Source organism: Nannospalax galili, unplaced genomic scaffold (genome assembly GCF_000622305.1).
Source record: "Nannospalax galili isolate Female #2095 unplaced genomic scaffold, S.galili_v1.0 scaffold999, whole genome shotgun sequence".
In the NCBI taxonomy this organism is placed as follows: Eukaryota; Metazoa; Chordata; class Mammalia; order Rodentia; family Spalacidae; genus Nannospalax; species Nannospalax galili.
Genome location: NW_008344824.1, coordinates 3,042,989 through 3,065,122, shown reverse-complemented (window position 1 = coordinate 3,065,122; position 22,134 = coordinate 3,042,989). Strand labels below are relative to the sequence as shown.

Here is a 22,134-nt window from a genome sequence, read left to right as displayed (position 1 = left end):
TAACATATTCAGTAACACACTCCAGAGCAAGAGTACATCTCTTTCACATATGGGTGCAAGTTTCTAGGTTCACAGTTGAGTTGATACAGTTATGCAATATTGAACTCAGCACAAGCCCTGTAAGACATGAAATTGAATGAGTTTTTAACAACTCATTGTTTTTGCTACTAACACTGAAATTTTAAGTTGTGGTATTTTGAAACTGTTCAAGAATCTAAATCGACAAAAGTTTAACTTATTCTGAACATAGTGAAAATGTAAATATGCAAAGCAGTGGCCAATAATTTTTCAGTTATTACTAGAAAAAAATGAAATAATTTTTCAACTACAAAATTTTAATTAAAAATATTAGAAATCCTAGTTTGCTAATAGGCATTAAACATTAGTGAGGAGAGAGTTAGAATCATAGGATTCCATTGCATGGATAACACGCATATAACTGCATGAGCTGTGTAAGTTTTATCATTTCTGCATTTCTAACTGCTTCAGCATTACTATAGATGCTCCGAGACACTAACAAGGAAATTTTCATAAGACTTAGAGAGAGAGAGAGAGAGAGAGAGAGAGAGAGAGAGAGAGAGAGAGAGAGAGAGAGAGAGAAAGTCAGAAAGGTGAGAGATGAAGAAAGGAGAGATCTGGAGAGATATCTGGTAGATGAACTAGTGAGCCAGCAGCCATACAGATTCAAGGATGGTAGAAGATAAACTTTAAAATATAACCCTTACAGATCCCAGGGATGAAAGACTTTAGATTTCTATTCTTGGTTTCACATCTGATCTCAGACACTTACTATGTGACTGGGACAACTTACTTGGCTTTGGCTACCATTTAATGCTTGCTTTATCCAGACAGCACATTACATACATTATCCATATTACCTTTAATAATAAATTTATAGTCCTTCTAGAGAAAGTGCCACTTAAACAAAGCCATGGAGTCAGGGAGGAGAGGAACAGAACTAGCACATCAGGCGAGAGTGGGCAGGTGAGGAGTGCAATATAGTGTGAGGGCATAATAGTATGGTAAAGTATGAAAACCAATACACGTAATACTCATTTAGGTCTTTTGCAAGAGTTTTTAAATTATGTTTTAAATGGTACATAGTTTATACCACTGTATATAATTTCTGTGTGGTATTTTACCACAGGTGCATATTGTGTGATATATAAGCCATATTCAATTTACCATTTATTTATTGTGAAAACTTTCAAAATTCTTTCTTCTAGCTTTTTGATCATCCATAGTCACTGTACTGTACAGTAGCACACAGAACTTCTTCCCATCTAACTGTAATTTACTATTCTTTGTTCATGCTTTCCATATTTCTCCTTCCAGTTTCCTCTTTGCACTTTCTGTGAGGTCAATGATTTTAGAGTCCACGTATGAACTAGATCATGTTATAATTACCTTTCTGTGCCTTGCTTTTTTCATTAACAGAGTTATCTCAAAGTGTACCCATATTTTCACAGATTATAGAATTTCATTCTTTTTTAAGTCTAAATTGTAACTATGTTTACTACATTTTCTACATCCATCACTCAGTGGATGGACACTTGAGATATTTCCTGTTAGCTATTGTGAACAACACTACAGTTATTGTGGAGATGTAGATATTTCTTCCATAAATTAGCTCTTTTTCTTTGAGTATATACCCAGAAAAAGAAATCAGTATCACTGCTGTATTCCAGTAGCCAGTTACTTGAAATAGAAATCAAAAAGGAAGTCTCATTTTTATGATAGCTGCCAAAAAAATCACTCTCTAGGAATAAATTTAAAAATGAAAGATTCTGTAATGAAAATCATAAAAGCCTAATGAAAGTTAATGCAGGTATTTCAAACTGGAGTGATGGCATCCACTGGAGGGTTTGAGCAGATGAGTCTCTTCATCTGTTTTGAAAGAATCATATTGTCTGCTTCATTGAAAACAGGCTTTAAAAGGCCAGGCCATGCGTGGAAGGTAGAAGGAAGGAATCAATTTCATTCTCTTATTTAGATCCCCTCCCCTTATTGACCCCTGCCCAGTTTAATGTACTCTATTATATAAATAAGGCTTATAGAGTCTAATTTGTGTCTTCAAATGTCCTTCAGTTTGGGTTCATCCAAACTGTAACACATATGTAGTATATTCACTTGCCATCCATAGCATTCTAGCACTGAACACTTTTTTTTTCTCTAAATAACCACATGGTTAGAAGAAGGATTTCAACAGCTTTAACATATTCAATAACAATTTCCAGAGCAAGAATTACATCTCTTTCAGAAGTGGCTATAAATTTTTAGGTTCACAGTTCAATTAATATAGTTATATAATACTGAACTCAATATAAACTCTATAAGAAATAAAATTGAATGAGTTTTTAACCTTTAAAAAAGAGATCTCCATTTCATTTTAAAATATACTGTTTCCTACAGAAAGACTCATTTTTAATGCTACTAACAATTAGATGTTTGCACATGTGACTCTAATCTCTATGTATCTGATTATTACTAGTCACACTCTGATCTTTGGTACCTGAGTATGGCTATAAAGTCATCAGGTAGATTTCAGTGATAATGTTTATCACCCCTACTAATTAACATGAAGTAAATTTTTATGCTTCCTGCTCAAATATAAGTCATTTTTTTATTTGTTGTGTGTGTCATACAGATCACCTGAAACAATCTTATTCATCTGTATACCCATTTCCCAAATGGCACCCTCCCATACCTGCTCCCCCAACTGGAGCCCATATACTCTGTTATCCCTGTTACTGTCCACTGTGTTGTCGGCCCCAGCCATTCCCCAGTGCTTGTCCGTCTGCTGAATCTAGTCAGCCTATCTGGAGATTGTTGTTTTAGGAAGATCAGCTGTTCCTCATCTAGCAACAATCAGTTGTCAATATTCCTTTAGATAAGATTTGGGTCTACTGTTCATTTTCCCAGTTTTATGCTGGGTTACTCTCTAGGAGTCTCTTGGGTTACCCTGGTCAACAACTCAAAGGAAGGTATCTCCTGTCTGGCATTGTTTCTTGTTATGTAGCCTTTAGCTATACATATGTAGTCTTAAAAAATTATATTGACCCCTTAAATCTTTGGTTATACTTTCCTTTTGGGTGTTTAAGACCCTACAATTGTTCCAAAAAACCAGTTAATTTTTACTCTTAAGGTCAATTGAGGATCTCTTCCTCAGAGGTCATATGGGTTGGAAGGAGTCCCTGGCTCCTTTCTTTTACCAGTTCTATTTGAAGATAAGTCAAAGGTCCTGATCAACCATGGCTGGCTTCTCTTGGAAGCATGGAAGAAATGTTTCCTCTTTGTTGACCCTCCTCTTTGTAGACTGGACACTGATTCAAGTCCATCTGGTGGGGTTTCCACAGCCTCCTTGATCAAGAGGACAGATGACTTACCACAGTTACATGACATTGTGAGAGCTGCTCATATTCCCCTCGAACTTCGTTGACCTAGGAGGGCAAGGAGCAAAAACTGTTCTTTATGTCCCTCTGACCAAATTAGTATAGGCCTCAAAATATGGCTGTTAAACATCAAAGAAGTTTAGTTCCACCAGACTGGTACTTTTAATAACCATGTGCCATGTAGATGAAGCTTGGGCAAAGACCAAATGTTCTCAGATAAACCTTGCCTAGACATATATTCTTTGATCTAGTTGTATGTATAATTTGTCAGTAGGTTGTTGGACTAATATGGCTCCCTCTGTTTTTTTTTTTTTTTTTAAAAAAAACTAGCTAGGCATTATTTGTCTCTCGCATTGTCTAAACCTTTCACCATAGTTTCCCCATTTAATGTGTCCCCGTTCTTCCCATTTCTCCCTTGATAATACTCTTCTCCTATGGCCCACCTCTATTGAGCTCCTTCTTTCCCTTTATCCCCTTTATCCCCTAGGTTCCTTGTATAACCTTTCCTCCCCACTTCTCTTAAAATAACCCCATTTTTATCCATATCTCCCTATTTCCTACTGTTCTTCTCTTTCAGATTCTTTCTTTTCCTTTATCTCCCTGGTTCCTTTTCATTATTCTGGTTCCTGTAGTTAATGTTTGGATACATAATCACTTATCAGGATTTGGTGCTATGATCCACATATGAGGGAGAACATACGTCGTTTTTGTTTTGTTTTGTTTTTTGGGTTTTTTTCTGAGTATGTGTTACCTCACTTAGTATAACAGTTTCTAGTTCCACCCATTTACCTGAAAATTTCATGATTTCATCTTTCTTTACTGATGACTAAAACTCCATCATATAAATGAACCACATTTTCATTATCCACTCATCATTTGAGGGACACTTAGGATGCTTCCATCTCTTAGCTATTGTGAAAAGAGCAGCAACAAACATGGATGTACAAGTGTCTCTGGAATGGAATAAGTTCTTTGGGTATATGCCAAAGAGTGGTATAACTGAGTCAAATGGTAAGTTCATTTGTAGTTTTTTAAGAGTTCTCCATACTGCTTTCCATAGGGGTTGAACAAGTTTGCAGTCCCAGCAGCAGTGGATGAGCATTCCCCTTTCCCCACATCCTCTCCAACATTTGGTATCATTTGTTCTCTTGATCTTAGCCAGTCTGCCTGGGTAAGATGAAATCTTAAAGTGGTTTTAATTTGCATTTCCCTAATTACCAGTGATGTTGAACCATTTTTAAGATGCTTCTTAGCCATCTTTATTTCTCCTTTTGAGAACTCTCTTCAGGTCCTTAGCCCATCTTTGAATTGGGTTACTTCCTGTCTTGATTCTTTGTTTTTTGAGTTGTTATATATTCTGTATGTTAAACCTCTGTCAGATGTGTTGCTGGTGAAGATTTTCACCCATTTGGGTTTTCTTTTCACTTCCTTGGTTGCTTCTTTTGATGTACAGAAGCTTTTTAGTTTAATGAGGTCCCATTTGTTGATTCTTGACCTTGTTTCCTAAACAATTGATGTCTGGTTTAGAAAATCCTTTCCTACACCTATATCTTGTAGGCTATTGCCAATGTTTTCTTCTAACAGTTTCAGAGTTTCAGGCTTCACATTGAGGTCTTTGATCCATTTGGAGTTGACTTTTGTGCAAGGTGAACGATAGGGGTTTAGTTTCATTCTTCTACAGGTGTAGGTCCAGTTTTGCCAGCACCATTTGCTGAACATGCTGTCCTTCCTCTAGTGAATTTTCTTGGCCCCTTTGTCAAATATCAGGTGGCTGAAATTGCATGTAATATTATGTGGGCCTTCAGTTTTGTTCCTTTGATCTATAGGTCTATTTTTGTGCCAGTACCATGTTCTTCTTATGACTCTGCAATACAGTTTAATATCTGGTATAGTAATCCACCCAGCATTGCTCTTAGTACTCAGGGTTGCTTTGGCTATCCGAGGTCTTTTGTGCTTCCATATGAATCTTAGGATGGTTTTTTCCAGTTCTGTGAAAAATGTGTGGATTTTGATCGGCATTGAATCTACAAATGGCTTTTTGTAGGATGGTCATATTCACAATATTAGTCTTCCAATCGATGAGCATGGGAGGTCCTTCCATCTTCTGATGTCTTCCTCAATCTCTTTAAAGATTTAAATTTTTCATTGTAGAGGTCTTTAATGTCTTTGGACAGTTTTATTCTGAGATTTTTATTGTTTTTTTTTTTTTTTTGAAGCTATTGTGAAGAGCGTTTCCATGTGCTCTTTCTCAGATTGCTTGTTATTGGTATAAAGAAAGGCTCCAGATTTTTGTAGATTAATTTTGTAACCTGCCACTTTACTGAACATGTTAATAATTTCTAGGAGTTTTCTCTTGGCATTTTTGGTGTCACTTAGATATATCATCTGCAAAAAGGGATAGTTTTATCTCTTCTTTTCCAATTATTATTCCTTAATTTCCTTCTTTTGTCTTACTCCTCTTGCAAGAGTTTCAAACACTGTTAAAGAGGAGTGGAAATAGTGGACAGCCTTGTCTGGTTCCTGATTTCAATGAGAATGCTTCCAGTTTTTCTCCATTAAGAGTAATGTTGGCTGTGGGTTTGTTATATATGGCTTTAATAATGTTGAGGTATGTTCCCTCCAATCCAATTCCCTCTAAGACTTTGAACATAAATGCATGTTGAATTTTGTCAAAGGCCTTTCCTGCATCTGTTGAATTGACCATGTGGTTCTTGTCTTTGAGCCCATTTATATGATTTATGACATTTATTGACTTATGTATATTGAACCATCCCTGCATCTCTGGAATAAAGCCAACTGGATCATGGTGGATGATCTTTTTGATATGTGTCTGTATGCAGTTTGCAAGTATCTCATTGAGAATTTTCGCATCTATGTTCATTAAGGATATGGGTCTCTAGTTTTCTTGTTTGGTTGTATCTTTACCTGGCTTTGGTATTAGAGTGATGCTGGCTTCATAGAAGGAACTTGGAAGTTCTCTCTCCATTTCTTTTTGAATAAATTAAGTAATATTGGATGTAGATCTTCTTTAAATGTCTGGTAGAATTCTGCTGTAAATCCATCTGGTCCTGAGCTTTTTGTGTTATGGGCCTGTTTAAGCTGTTAATCTCTTCTTGGTTTAGATACCAAGATACTTTATGATACTTTATGCTTTTAGATACCCGTCCATTTCTTTTAGGTTTTCAAATTGACTAGCATATAGGTTTTTAAAGTACTCTGTTTTAATGTTCTGGATCTTTTTGGTGTCTCTTGTGATGTTTCCCCTTTTATCTCTGATTTTATTGACTTGGAAGTGCTCTTTCATTCTTTTGGTTAAATGGGCTAGCGGTCTAAAAATCTTGTTTATCTTTTCAAAGAACCAGCTTTTGGATTTATTGATTCTTTGTATTGTTTTAATTTCTATTTCATTAATTTCTACTCCGATTTTTGTTATTTCTTCTTGTCTGCTGGGTTTGGGTTTCATATGTTGTTGCTTTTCAAATGCTTTGGGTTGCAATGTTAAGTCATTTATTTGTGTTTTTGCGATTTTTTTTTTTAATGTAGTCACTTAGAACTATAAACTTTCCTCTAAGGACTGCTCTCATGGTGTCCCAGAGGCTTTGTTGTGTTGTATTGTCCTTGTCATTTAGTTCCAGGAATACTTTTATTTCTTTCTTAATTTCTCCTTTGACCCATTCATCATTCAGGAGTGTGTTGTTTAATCTCCATGTGTTCATGTGGTTACTAGAGTTTCTTCTGGTGTTGATTTTAAGCTTTATGCATTGTGGTCTGATAGAATGCATGGAATTATTGCAATCTCTTTGTATTTGTTGAGGTTTGTTTTGTGCCCCAGTATATGGTCTGTTTTGGAGAAGGGTCCATGGGGCACTGAATAGAAAGGATATTCTTTGGTGCTTGGGGGGAATATTCGTTAGATGTCTGTTAGGTCCATTTGATATATGGTATTGTTTAATTCAGATGACTTTTTGTTAATTCTCTGTCCTGTTGACCTAACTAATGGAGACAATGGGGTATTGAAATCCCCACTATTAATGAGTTGGGGTTAATCTGGTCTTAAAATCCTGTAGTACTGTTTTTATGAAGTTGGGTGCACCAGAGTTTGGTGAATATATGTTCATGACTGTAATATCTTCTTGGTTTATTGTTCCTTTGATCAGAATGAAGTGGCCCTCTTTATTTCATCTGATTAATTTTAGTATAAAGTCTATTTTATCAGATATTAGGATTGCAGCGCCTACCTTTTTTTAGTACCGTTCGCTTGGTATATTTTTTCCATCCTTTCACCTTAAGGTCGTGCGTGTCCTTGAAAGTGAAATGGGTTTCTTGTAGACAACAAAAAGATGGGTTTTGTTTCTTAATCCATTCAACTAGTTTGTGTCTTTTGCCAGGGGAGTTCAGTCCATTGATATTTAAAATTATTAGTGAAAGATATGTATTGAATCCTGTCATTTTTATTTTTGTTAACATTCTTGATATAGCTCTGCATATTCACAGTTATATCATCATTTAATTACTTTCCATAATCCCTTGTGGGTAGTTGTTCCTTTCTTCAGCTCTTTGTATTGCTTCAAGAACTCTGAAGGGCTGGTTTTGTGGACATGAATTCTTTCAGCCTATTTATGTCATGGAAGATTTTTCTTTCCTCTTTGACTATAATAGACATTTTACCTGGGTAAAGCAATCTTGGTTGGCATCTATGGTCATTTAGAACTGGGAATACTTCGGTCTAGGCTCTTTTGGCTTTCATAGTTTGCACTGAAAAGTCAGCTGTAATCCTGATGGATTTTCCTTTATATGTGACTTTTTGTTTTTCTTTTGCAGCTTTCAGTATTGTCTCTTTGTTCTGTAAGTTTGGTGTTTTTACTGTGATGTGCTATGGGGAATTTCTTTTCTGGTCCTGTCTATTTGGAGTTCTGTATATTCCTTGTATTTGTATGGGCTTGTTTTTCTTTAATTTTGGGAAATTTTCTTCTACAATTCTGTTGAAGATCGTTCCATACCATTATCTTGAGATTCTTCTCCTTCCTCTATGCCTATGATTCATCAGTTTGGTCTTTATATGGTGTCACACAGTTCTTGCATATTCCTTTCTTGTGTTTTCTTAACTTTCTCCTGGTCTTTGTTTGAGTGGTCTAATTCATCCACGTTATCTTCCAGTCTTGAACTCTGTTTTCCATTTCATTCATCCTATTGGTGAGGCTTTCTCCTGTCATTTCTAATTGGCTTATTGAGTGTTTCACTTCCTTTTTCATTTCGGCCTGAGTATTCTTCAATATTTCTAATTCTTATGAATGCATTCAGAAGTTTATTCCTATCTTCTTTCAGTTCTTTCATTTCTTTGTGTTTTGTAATTGTTCTTTTGAGTTCCATGTCCTGCATTATCTCCAGGGGGTTCTCATTGTACTCCTCTAGGGGACTATTGGTATTTGGTGGGGATATGTTATTTTGGTTTTTCATGTTATTATTTTTTCTCTGTGACTTTGACATGTGAATTTCTTTTGTAGTTTCTGATTCTTGTATGAAACTCATGCCTTTCTTTGTTGAGCTTAGGTCTGCTTCTTTTTGTAAACTTTATGTGCCTTTGTGGTTTACTTGTTGGGATGAAAAGCTGGTTGGTCTAGGCTTCGGGTTCTCTCTTTTGATTTTATATTGGAGTGGCCAAATTGCTTTTGTCTACAGGATTTCCCACAGAGGCCCAAGTGAGATGAGGCTCAGATGCTCTCAGGCTTTCTCCTAAGGACTGGATCCCTTGAGGAAGATGCTGCCCTCAGGAATTTGGGTCTGGGCTTGGCCTGGGAGCAGGGCCCAAGAAAAGTACTCATCTCAGGAAGCTGGTGGCTGTTCCACCCAGGGATGCAAAGCAAGGTGGCCGAAGAAAGAGTACCCGAGGGCTCCTCGGGTCTTCTGGGATGACTGGGTTGGTCTGGATCAAGAGATCAGGAAGCAGTGGGGATTTTGGACCTAGAGGTCAGTCCAGATGTCTCTGGTTCCCGGACAAGAAATAGGCCAGTACCCAGGGTAGGAGGGGAGCTGGGAGGTTGAAAGAGACTGGCGGAGTCAAGGTGCAGTGGGCACCACTGGACTTACCCAGGAAAGGTGCGGGCACCAGGACACCAGAGGCTGTGCAGCCCAGGAAATAAGAAGGAGTTGATGGTGGGACCAGGCCCAGAGGGTTCCTGGGGACCAGGAAAGGTGCTGGGTCCAGGATGCCTGGAGACTGTGCAGCCCAGGGAAGCAATGGGAGGTGAGGGCATGACCAAGCCCAAAGGTTCCTGGGGACCAGGAAAGGTGCTGGCACCAGGAAGCCTGGAGGCTCTGCAGCCCAGGGAAGTAAAGGAAGGTGAGGGCAGGGCCAGGCCCAGAGGGTTTCTGGGTACTGCAGGGAGGAACTGGGTTGGTCTGGATGCAAAGGATCAGGAAGCAGTAGTGGCTCTGGCCATGACCTTAGCCCCAGTGTCTGGGATGCTATGAGAAGCAATGGGAGCAGTACCCAGGCTAGGAGGAGAGATGTGGAGGGGGAGCTGGGAGGATGAATGAGGCTGGTGGAGCCAAAGGAGCCACCACTGGACTTACCCAGGAAAGGTGTTGGCATCAGCAGAAGCTGTGCAGCCCAGGGAATTAAAGGGACATGAGAGCGGGACCCTGAACACTCCTTTAAAAAAATTTTTTATTGAGTTTTTGCAATTTTCATACACCACGCCCCTCTGCTCCCCACCCAATTAATTATACTCCAGTATATATACAATACAACCTATAGAGCCTGATTTATGTCCCTGCATGTCCCTCCACATGGGTCCATCCATTGGAGCCTGGTCAACTTACCAAGAATCCCATCCCTGTAAGAGACTGTCTCTCCCCCTCCCAACATCCATAATTCCTTAGGTTTGGTTGGGGTTTCTTAACTATTTCCCCATGTCTGTGCTGGGATTTTGTCTGATTTGAGCTTGCATGTGTCTTGTGTATGCTGTCAGCATTGCTGTGAATTCATATGAGTCACTGGCCATTGGACTGGAAAACTCTATTTCTTTGATCATCTATCACATCTGGCTCTTACATTCTTTCCATCCTGTCTTCCACAATGATTCCTGAGCCTTGGGAGGCAGAAGTTTGATACAGGTTTCCTCTTCAGAGATAAGCACTCTGCAGCCTTATATTCTTTGCACCTTGACCAGTTGTGGGTTTCTGTGTTAATCACCATCTGCTGTATGAAGAAACTTCTCTGGTGAGAGTTGAGAGATGTTAATCTATTATTAATTTATAATAATAAATTATTAGGAGTCACTTTAATATAACAACTATTTAGTAGAAAGCTAGTATTAGGTTTTCCCCTATGCCCTGTGACCTTTCTAGCCTCAGGTTCCTAAGCCAGATATCATTCTGAGGTATAGGCTCCATCCTATGAAGTGGACCTGAAGTTCAAGTATAGAGTGGTTGATATATTCATGCCACTATTGCTCCGGTGGGCCTGTCTTGCCAGGCAGTTGTTATTGTAGTTTACAGGATTCATGGCTGGGTACAGTTGATTATTTTTACCTTCTGGTAGCATGTATAGCACCTTCTATCACTATGAAAGGTAACCAGTAGAGATGAGACTCTGAAGTCAATATCAGTACCAACTTGATTTTTCTTTATTTGCTCTACAGCTCATGTATGTACTGTCTTCAGCAGTATAATCTTACTGTCAAGTTCTGGTGGGTAAACAAGAACATGGACAATGGCCAGTAGTGTATAAGGGTCAATGGGATTCCTGGTCAACAGCTTCAAGAGATAGAGCCCATTCTTGGCATTCGGTTTTATTTTCTTAGCCTATGATGGGTAGCAGAGCCAATATCCCCCTCGTATAACTCCTTTCAATCTCTTTTTATAATGTATATACTTTGAGAAGCTTCTATAGAGGTAGGCTTCTGTATAGCTTTTTCTAGTGATCTTTAATGTTACTTAACCCTCCCCATACTCCTCCTTGTGCCTTGTTCTCCCATTCCCCACCCCATTTAACCCTTCTTATTCTAATATTTCCCTTTCTCCTTCATATCCTTGCATTCTACCACCCCTCTCAGCAACCCCTCTCCCCTTCCATGACTTTTCTGGATTTTCAAATTGAAACATGCATATCTAGGATTTCAAAGCTATTATCCAATCCACCTATGAGAGACAACAGCAACATTTTTCTTTCTAGGTCACCTCAGTCAAGATGATTCTTTCCAGTTCCATCCATGTGCCTGTGGCTTTCAGAATTTCATATTTTTTAAAATAATTTTTATTGAGCTTTTGTAATTTCATATTAACAGCTCAATCAAATTTAGACCCGCTCCCCAATTCATGGCCCCACATCCCCTCACTGGACTTCATGTATTCTATTCTGCCATACATGTTAACTTCTATCCAGTCAAGCATCTGTACCCAGATGTCCTTCGGTGCAAATTGATTCACGGGAGTCTAGTCTACCCATCTAGAGATCATAAGTAAGGCATATTCTCCCTCTCCCAGTAGCAATCAGTCTCCAGTAGTTCTCAATCTAGGGCTGGCCTGACACCCATTTCTTTCCTCCCCTCTGGGCCCTTGTTTAATTGAGTTGGCATGGGTCCTGTGCTCAATGCCACCATTGCCACAAGTTCACATGTGCAAGCTTCCAGTGGCCTGAAAGCCTCTACTTCCCTGTGTTCATGAACCAGCCCTGGCTTTTACAGTCTGTCCACCCCCTCTTCTGTAATGGTCCCCGAGCCGTGGGTAGGTGAGGTTCAATATAGGAGTCCTAATATAGGGATATACACATTGCAGTCTCTTATTCTTTAAAGCTTGGCCAGATGTGGCCTTCTGTGTACCACACTCTCTTGTGTTTCAAGGAAGCTTCACTGGTAAGAATTGAGGGATGCACTAGTTTTCTCTCTACCCATCTTCCTCTGTGTTCCATGAGTCCTAGGTGTAGAAGTTCTATAGTAGAAGTGTCACTTGGGCATCTCTCAGACATATATTCTGTGCCTGACCAGTTGTGGAATTCTGCAGTAGCCTCCATCTGTTGAAAAAAGAAGCTTCTTTGATGAATAGTGTATGGTATGCTTGTATGTAAATATAAGAATCCATCATATTTATCATATGGTAAGAAATTTCATTTGTCTAGAGGTATGACAGAGGTAGAGTTTTCTCTAGGATCTATGTCCTTTCCAGCCATGTATATTTGGCTGTGTTTATAGTGCCACCAATGAGCTCACTCCCATTGAGAGGACTTTAAGTCCAATTAGATAACTGTTGATTACCCTCCAGATAACAATGTCACTATTGCACCAATAGAGGTAGTCTACCATGCTGGTCGTTATGGTCCCCACTGGCACCCTCCCATAGCCTTCCCACTGAAGCCTATATACTCTTTCATCCCTGTTAAGGCCCGCTGTATCAAGTTAGTGTCCCCAGATCTTCCCCAGTGTAAGTCCAACCACTGAGGTCTAGTCAGCCTATGTAGCCTTCCTTGTTTTGGGAAGATCAGCTCTTCCTCGCCTAGCAGTAATCAGTTGCCAATATTTCCTTCTGCTGTTTATTTCCCCAGTTCTATACTGTGTTTTTGTCTGCTAAATTTGCATGGGACTTGCATATGCTGCTACCATTGCCATAGAATAGTATGAGCAGGGTCCCGGGAACTTGTAGGATTCTGTTTCCATATGGTCATGCACCTTCTCCCTGGCTCTTACAATCTTTCCGCCCCTTTTTCCACAATAGTCCCTGAATCCTGAGTGGGTGAAGTTTAATATAGGAGTCCTGTCCAAGCACTACCATTCTGCAGACTCTTAATTTCTATGCTTTGGCCATTTGTGACCTTTTGTGTTCCTGGTCCTCTCTTATGAGGGAGCTTCATTAATGAGAATTGAGAGATTCATTAGAGTCCTCTTCTTTATCCCTGTTCTTCATGGTGGAAGGACATAGAGGTTGCATTGTAGATCTGTCCCTTAGGCCTGGGCAATTCATAGATAATGTCTGTGTGTGACTAGTTGTGGTACTTTGTAATGGTCTCTGACTGGTGCAAAATGAGCTTCTTTGATGAGTGGTAACTAGGATATTTGTCTGTAAATATAAGGTTACCTAAGGCTCATGAAAGAATTTTAAATGCTAAAATCATTAAAAGAAGCGTTATGTTTAAGATTTTAAACAGTTCCAAGTCTGGAACAATAACATGTCATTTGATTTTTTTCTTTTTACTTACAGATGTAAACGGCTTAATATCCAGCTTTTAGCTTACCTTTGGCAGAGGAACCAGGAAGATTTGCTGCGGGAGATGATAGCATCTAACATTCAAGCAGTGATCATCAAAGTAGCTGCTTTGGGTATGTAGCCAAATTTTCAAAAAGAAGCTGTCTGCTATAGCATCTCAGGCTACTAATAAGCACTGAAGAATTAATGATTTAGATATAAAAATATGGAGTCACACATTGAAGAAATTAAGTAAACACTGTGTAAAAAGTGAAAAAAAGAGAATGTTTTTAAATGGGCCTTTGAATGTTTGCCAAAATGAAGAATAGTAAGCATCTTATATTAAATACATAGTTGACTGCAAAAATATTATTGTATTTTTTAAAATACCTATGTAACTTGCAATTAATGTTCATGTAAAACAAAATGTATCAGTTTTTGGGAATCTTTTGTTAGTTTAAAGCCTCTTAAAATATGTAATTGGCACCAAAGTATTTTCATTATATAAATTTCATGGTATCCCTGTTGTTCAGCTGGCCTGGAACTCACTATGTAGACCAGGCTGGCCTGGATCTCACAGAGATCTACCAGCTTCTGCCTCCTTGATGTTAGAATTAAAGGTATAGGCCACCATGACTATATTTTAATATTACAAAAATAGAATTGTTTTCTTTGTGGTGTCATAATAAATAGGACAGTGATTTTTTTATTATTAATGGAAAAAAATCATATCTGAGGGAGTATGACTTGACAGTTAACACAGACCTGCAACAGGCAGGTGATCATCCTATTCAGATATAAATATTATATATGAACACACTGAGTTTGTTGTTTTAAAGTTTTGTAATTGTATTCTTTTTTCATCTTTTTCTTTCTTTTTTTATTGTATTCATTTTGAATGCATGTTTGAGGTCAATCCATTTAATTCATGAACCCATTTCAGGGAAAATCCTGAAGCCTCAGGTTCTGAGGCCAAAATGTGTACCTCTTTTCAGAGTATTCACCTCACTGATCTCGAAAATTACTTCAAAGGCAAATTCCCATTTTTTCAAACAGCACTTAAAGAGACATGAGGAGTGCACAGCTCATAACATTACTTGGTAAACACCATGCTTCTCTCTTCATGTTGAAGCTGAGTGGTAGTCTTTAATAAAATGCTTGTTTAGGGGAAGTGCAGCTGATCTCTTTAGCTGTTAAAATGAGAAAGAGTGACAGGATGTTGTCTTTTCATTTGTGAGAAAGATCAGCTAAGCAGCTCTCAGATTAAAGTCCTCATAAAAGCAGTATTTGTTGTATGAGGTTATGTATGAATCTATGCAGTGTACTCTGTTCCTTTCAATGACTCTCGATAGCTCTTAGACTTTCTATGATGGCCCAATAATGTACTGGTTTACCATATACCTTTCTGAAAGATGTTATGTATCTTTTACTACCAAATGCTGCACTGTATTAGGACCTTATTGGAAGGAAAGAGCCATAGAGCTTGTCATTGCCACCTTTGTGATAGTTTTTAACGAGTATCTGTGTCTTCATTTCTGTATGTGTTTCTCTAGAGGGGAATAGAAATGATGAGTTAGTGACATTAAACTTTTGAGTGAAGAGTAAAACTGAATAAATTTATCCTTGATATCTAAGGAACAAGAGCATAGCTCTGATTTTAACATTTACAACGTATGCTTTCTGTTGACTACCTATAGGTTTGCATGCATCAAGTTTATATTTCTGATCCATAGTCAAATGTGTTATCCGTTGGGTCGCTGAACCCCCCACCCCAAAGAAGTTTATTTTTAAAAAAAAAAAAATTGAAGCAAACTTTACTGAGGGGCATAGCCTCTTTAAAAATAAAGAAGCTTACATATTGTGTAATGCAGGTTTCCAAGCTGCACATATCCATTTAAAACTGTCTGAAAAGAATTTAAACAGTAAAACTCTTCTATGGTAGGAGGAGATCCATTTTTCTTTGGTATGGTAGAGGAAAATCAATTCTACATAGACATGTAAAATATATTCCTGATAATTATGTAATCTTGCTGTCTTGCATGTACCAGTTTACTTATGAGTTTTTCACATTAACAGCTTATTATTTAAAGGATTTTCTTTCTAATGCCATTTAAAGAACTAGTTTGTCACTGAATTAAAAAAAACTAGCCTCTTAGAAATATTTAATTTTGATTTTATGAGTGCAGCAATCATGAGATTGAATGAAAACATTATTACATCATAAATTCCATAAGAATTGTCTTTATTTCTCCTGGTAACCATTTCCTTTCCCAGAGCAACATACATAAATGATAGTTGATCATCTTTCAGAATTAGTCAGAAGTATATGTATAATTTAATTGTCCTCTCTGCTAGTGATGACATACCACTAGTTTCCAATTCGGCACTATTATAAATAGTGCTACTGTGAACATATGGCATCATCTTGTACATTCTCCATCCCAGACACATAACATCTTTTCCCTTGAGAAGTCCTGGTTTTTCTTTCTGTCAAATGATGTGTGTCTGTGTGTGTATCTGTACAACGTATACCTCAGGAGTTTATGATGTTTTGAAATCAAATCTGTGACTGTAAAAGTACTGTGTTAATTCCTTAAACCATCTGTACTTATTTTTTTTTCTAAGGACAAAGGATGTAGTTACTATATTAGAAAAATAATTACTGGAAGAAAAGGCCTAACTGACTATTATACCATCTATTTTTTTCAACATCCATTTTTTCCAGTGACTATAATATACTCCTTAGAAAGAACTCACATAATCTTCTTGTAAATACTTCTAGTAAAAACAAATAAATAAAGCACTGCAATTATTTCCTAGAGGAAAACTCCTTATATTTGGATTTGTTTTAGCAGAATATATATGATCACTAAAGAAGAGAAGAGAGATGCCAGTCAGAGAAAAGCACAAGACTGGTTTCTAGTTTTATCCATCACTGGACAACTCTTGGATTCTGAAAAATAAAAATAAAAATAATGTATTTGTTTGCAAAGTAGCTTAATTGATCGCTAGGAAAACCAGACAGATTTAAGGACTGGGTTAATCACTTAAATAACTTGGTTCTATTATTGTCTATGAAAATAAGTAATATCAGGACTCTAGGTAAGGCTTGTAGATTGAAAGACCAGAATGAAATGATGGGAAGAATGAAGTACACAACTTATATCTCACTCATTTCACAAAATTTTTGTTTTACCTAATCTAGCATGTGTATGCTCAAGTTTAAAGTTGTTTGTTTCACATAGGAATAAAACATAGGATTCCATTAAGTCTGATAAAAAATATTTTCTTTTTTGTTTAAAGATTTATTTTATATCTTTATTTGTGTGTATGTTTGTGTTTGTGTGCCTGTACGTGCATGTATGTTAGGTCCCCACAGAGATCAGAAGAAGACTTTGAGTACCCTGGAGTTACAGGCTGTTGTAAGTTGCCCAATGTGGGTGCTGAAAACCATTCTTTGGTCCTCTGCAAGAGTAGCAAGCATTTTCAACCACAGAGCCATCTCTCCTCTCTCCCTAGCCTCTTCCCTTTTTTTTTTTTTTTTTTTTTCCATGTTAGACCATAATGTGTCAACATGGTAGTAAGGTTTGAGGAAGTCAGTGGTATGAAAACTGGATTATCACGCTTATAAATCACAAAAGATCTACATTATGTATTCTTAAAGGCCTTTAAAGGTATATACATACCTCCATCCTGTATAGGCAATTCTGTAAACCCAAAACCAAATATCCTGTGAGTCTTTATTCATCTGTCGAATCCTGTAGTATCTACCATGGAGAAGTGTTAGCAAGGCCACTGTTGTTCCTGGCACTGTGGTTTAATAATACATCTACTGAGCCAGAAAGCCTAATTATCAGTGAAAGGGTTTTTGTCAAAACATAATAAATGGAAATATGGAAACTTATGAGACATGGAAAGGATTTTAAATGAATTACACTACTTCAGAAGGATATAATCATGTAGCCAAGAATGTCTGAGATTAGGTATTTCTCACAAATCTGGCACTGAATCCTTAACTGATTGTAAGGAAAAAAAAATCTCTAGATCTATATTCTGGAGAGAAAAAGAAATTGATAAAATGCAAACCCCACCTAAAGTCAGTGACACTATGATTCAGCTGCCTCGGATATCTTACTTCTAGTAACTCAGAACCCCCAGCTCCTCCTCATTTCTCGAGTTATGGGCTATTCTTACCATTCTGATCAGTTTATTGATGAATTAACTATTAATGAAATGCATAGGTAGAAGGCTGTTTTAGTAGAGGTTTTTTACTTTTTGTGAGGATAAGTTAAAACAGTATGTTGTCAAGACATTTATGTGGGCCTAATGGAAAGCAGAGCTTTATCTTCAAATTCAGAATGTGGATGCAGCTCATCTAAGGAGCTTAGACAATGACCCTCGAGGGAAATCCAGTTAGATGTGATGCAATGTAATGAATAGATATTACTGATAACTTTTCTCTGGAATTATAAAAATACATTTATGAAAACTATATAATATACCCAAGCAAAGATATATTTTGTATAATGTACCAAATATTCACCTTTAGTACATTGTTGTTTTTTGTTTTGTGTTGTTGTTTTGTTTTTTTAATGTGCAAACCATTTGCCCAAATTGTACGGACTTCATTATTTTGCTATGGGTATAGCTTGTCCTTTGTATTTTGATGTTCTTTGGGATGTTTGGTCCTAGCATTGGTTTGAGAGTGAGACACCATGCGCGCGCGCGTGCACACACACACACACACACACACACACACACACACACACACACACACACACACACACACACACTGGAAGCTCATCATGATTGAAAGGGCTTACCCATCTAAGCAGAAAGACACTAGAGGGAGCTCTCTTTCAGGATACTGGCTGCATTGAGATGGTTCTATAGGAACAACAAAGCTTCAAATGACAAGGCTGGTATTTACTTGAGTGGGCATGGTAATTCAACTCTGAAAGAATAGAGCTTGTAACCTTACCTAGGAAAACTTCACTGTGGAAATTTTTGTTCTAAAGTTTTATAAGAGTGTCAAAAGCCAAGTTAAGGATACCCATTAATGAGGACACTATCTTTAGTATAAATCATGATAGGATATTACCTTATTTTATGGCTTTTATATTTGTTCACTGATGGCTCACATATCATAGATGAAACACTGCACAAAATTAAGCAGATAAAGGAACAACTGTGTTCTGTCCTAAAAGGGACATATTACATGACATTTAGAATCCAGTAACTGTTAGAATCTATTCTATAATATAATTTAGTTACACCCTCAGACCAAACGGAATCTAGAATTTATTGAATTATAATCTTTGATCACTGCACAAGTCATGGTGAATGTATAGCACATAAGAAAGCTTGTTTCTGTAGGCATGACATGAGGCTTCACTCATGAATTACACTCATTATTATCTGCATAGGGCCAGGACCCTACAGCATTCAGTCATGGATGAGGAAGGGACTCATGAGTTCTTACCTCTTCTTGAGGAGAAGCTATTGGCAGTTGATGGCTGCTGAGGGTAAGGGAGTCCTTTTCTTCAATGGTATAGGTGAAGATAAATGCCCATGTTCCAATGAGTAGCTCCATATCCATAGTCAGGCAGACTACCCTCGTTAAACTCAGTGGTCACAAACAGAAACAGAAAAAAAAAAGACATGTAGTGAGAGGAGGACTTAATAGGACCAAAGAGGCTTAAATTTTTTCTATTATAGAATTAAAGTTTATTTTCAGTGATTATCTAAGATAATTATTCAAATACTGGTAATGAGATGAGTGGGAAGACAAAGCCTTTTCCATGTTGCCAAGGACAGGGAGAGTAAAATTACCAATTAGGAGAGTCACATTTTAAGTAACGTGGCTTTGCTTGTTTTCATCCACATTTCATGTGACCATGGTAGAGCAAAGCAGTCAGACATTTGGTAGAATGAACTCTTTTGCCACAAAGCAATTGGATGATTCTGCATCAAGGCCTGTGAGCATAACCCCAATCTCTTAGGAGGCAGAAGGTGCCTTGGTTAGCTGGGTTGCTGGACTGGAATCTCTGTTGCCTGATTTGTTGGCTGCTTCTGCAAAATTATCATTGTTGGCTGCAACTGTGTTGCTGTTTCAGAAACTAAGACAATTCTGGGGTATTTAGAAAAGATGAAGTGACCCAGGCTAAGTAAGGGTGAGATCAGAGCACAGCCAGCATGTTCAGGGTGACAGTTCCCACAATTGTGTGATCTGAGGAATCCCCTGACAGCAGCAGCTAAAACCATGACTTTATTTTTAAATTTTTTAAATTTTATTGAATTTCTGTGTATTTAGTAAAGAACATCATAATTGTCTTTATACTCCCTTCTCCATTGGTACCCACCCATAAACCCCTACCACCACTGGAATCCATGCAGTCTGGCATTTATGTTAAAGTTAGTGTCCCCAGATGTCCCTCAATGCAAGCTCATCCACTGAGGTCTAGTCAGCCTATCTAGAGTCCCCCCTTTAAGAAGATCAGCTCTTCCTCACCCAGGAGTAATCAGCTAACACTAATTCTTTGACTAAGATTGGGTCCTGCTGCCCATTTCCACAGTTTTTTCCTGGGTTTTTATCTGCTTGAGTTTGCAAGAGTCTTTTGCATGCTGACACCATTGCTGTAGGTTCATATGAGCAAGGTTCCAGGAGCTTGTAGGACTCTATTTCCATATGTTCTGCACCTCATCCTTGGCTCTTACAATCTTTCTGCCCCCTCTTCTGCTATGGTCCCTGAGCCCTGGGTAGGTAGAGTTTAATATAGGAGTCCTGTCCAAGGACTCACACTCTGTAGACTCTTATTCTCTGTGCTTTGGCCATTTGTGACCTTTGGTGTTCCTGACCCTCTGTCGCATGAAGGAGCATCATTGATGAGAGTTGAGAGATTTATTGGTGGTCTCTGTACTCCTTGTTCCACTACGTTCTGTGAGACTTTCGTGTGGAAGTTGCATTAAGATGTGTCACTTAGACTTGGGGAATTCATAGACAATCTCAGCATGACCAGTTGTGGAACTCTGTAGTCATCTTTGTCTGTTGCGAAAAAGCCTCTTTGATGAGTGGTGACATACTTCTCTGCAAATATAGCATCCATATTTTGCACATAGTGAGAAATTACATTTGTCTAGGGATGTGACAGCCTTGGGTTTTTCTCTAATATCTATGACCTCTCCAGCCATGTATATTTGGCTAGGTTTACAGTATCACACCTGAGTTTGTTCCCACTGAGTGGGCTTTAAGTCCAATTAGGTAGCTGTTGATTATCCTCAAGATAAAAGTGCCACTACTGCACCAATATAGTTTGATGTGGTTATTAGGCCTTCAAATTAGGATCCATCAAAGTTAGGAACTGATGTTTTCCCTTAGCAGCTTGCATAGTATCCTCCAAAACTATGAGAGCTAGTCTTCAGGGAGGAGGCTTCCAGGTCAGCTCCAGTTCCATTGCTCCAAATCCTGCATCCAAAGTATGTCCTGTCTTCAACAATAAGGTCATACCATCAAGTTCTGGAAGGCAACAAAGGATTGTGACAATAGCCTGTGTAATTTTGGGAGTTTATGGACTACCCTGGCCAAAAACTCAAAGGGAGGTTTGCTCCTCTCTGGCACTGTTTCTTGTTATGTAGCCTTCAGCTGTACACATGGACTTATGTAGAGATATTGTATGTATAATTTTTCGGTAGGTTTTTCATCTAATAGGATTCCCTCTGGTTTTTTTTTTTTTTTTACACTAACTGGACATTATCTACACCCTCTCTTTCTCTGTCTAGCTCTCCCTCCATGCCCTCTACAGTTAAAGTATTTCCATTTTCCCCATTTCTCCCTAGATAATACCTGTCTCCTATGGTTCCCAATCTCTTGAATTCCTTCTTCCCCCTTACCCCCAGAGTTCCTTATATAACCTTCCTTCTACCCCTCCCATTTAAATACCCCCGATTTAACCATTTCCCCCTAGTAATACCTGTCTCCTACTATTCTTCTCTCTCAGATTCCTTCTTTACCATTAACCCCTGGTTCCTTTCCATTTTCTGACTCTTATAGTTACATCAGTATATATACTCACATAAGAATTTGGCACTAGGATGCACAAATGAGGAAGAACATACATTATTTTTCTGAGTCTGTGTTACTTTACTTAGTAAAACAGTTTCTAGTTCTGTCCACTTGCATGCAAATTTCATGATTTTATCTTTCTTTAACACTGAGTAGACCTCCATCATATAAATGAACCACATTTTCATTATCCACTCATTAGTTGAAGGACACTTAGGTTGCTTCCATTTCTTAGCTATTGTGAAAAAAGCAGCAAGAAACATGGATATATAAGTGTCTCTGCAATAGGATGAGTCCTTTCATTATGTGCCAAGTGGTAGTATAACCAGGTCATACCGTAGGTTCATTTTCAGTTTTTTAAGAGTTCTCCACACTGCCTTCTATAGGAGTTGCTGGAGTTTGCAATCCCACCAGCAATGAATGAGTGTTCACTTTCCCCACATCCTCTCCAGTATTTGGTTATCATCTATTCTCTTGATCTTAACTAGTCTAACTGGGTAA

At 38.0% G+C, this 22,134-nt stretch overlaps 1 long non-coding RNA gene across 3 annotated transcripts in view; it reads left to right on the top strand.

Moving 5' to 3' along the window:
* The window catches only part of Dph6, a 207,851-nt gene that overhangs the window by 101,913 nt on the left and 83,804 nt on the right, over positions 1-22,134 (top strand). For 2 of the 3 annotated variants that reach the window (XR_003850786.1, XR_001872620.2), the window contains exon 5: positions 13,587-13,705. This is a non-coding gene — a long non-coding RNA (diphthamine biosynthesis 6). Of the gene's footprint in view, positions 1-13,586; positions 13,829-22,134 lie in introns of those variants that run through there. The other variant, XR_003850787.1, reaches the window with a different exon arrangement.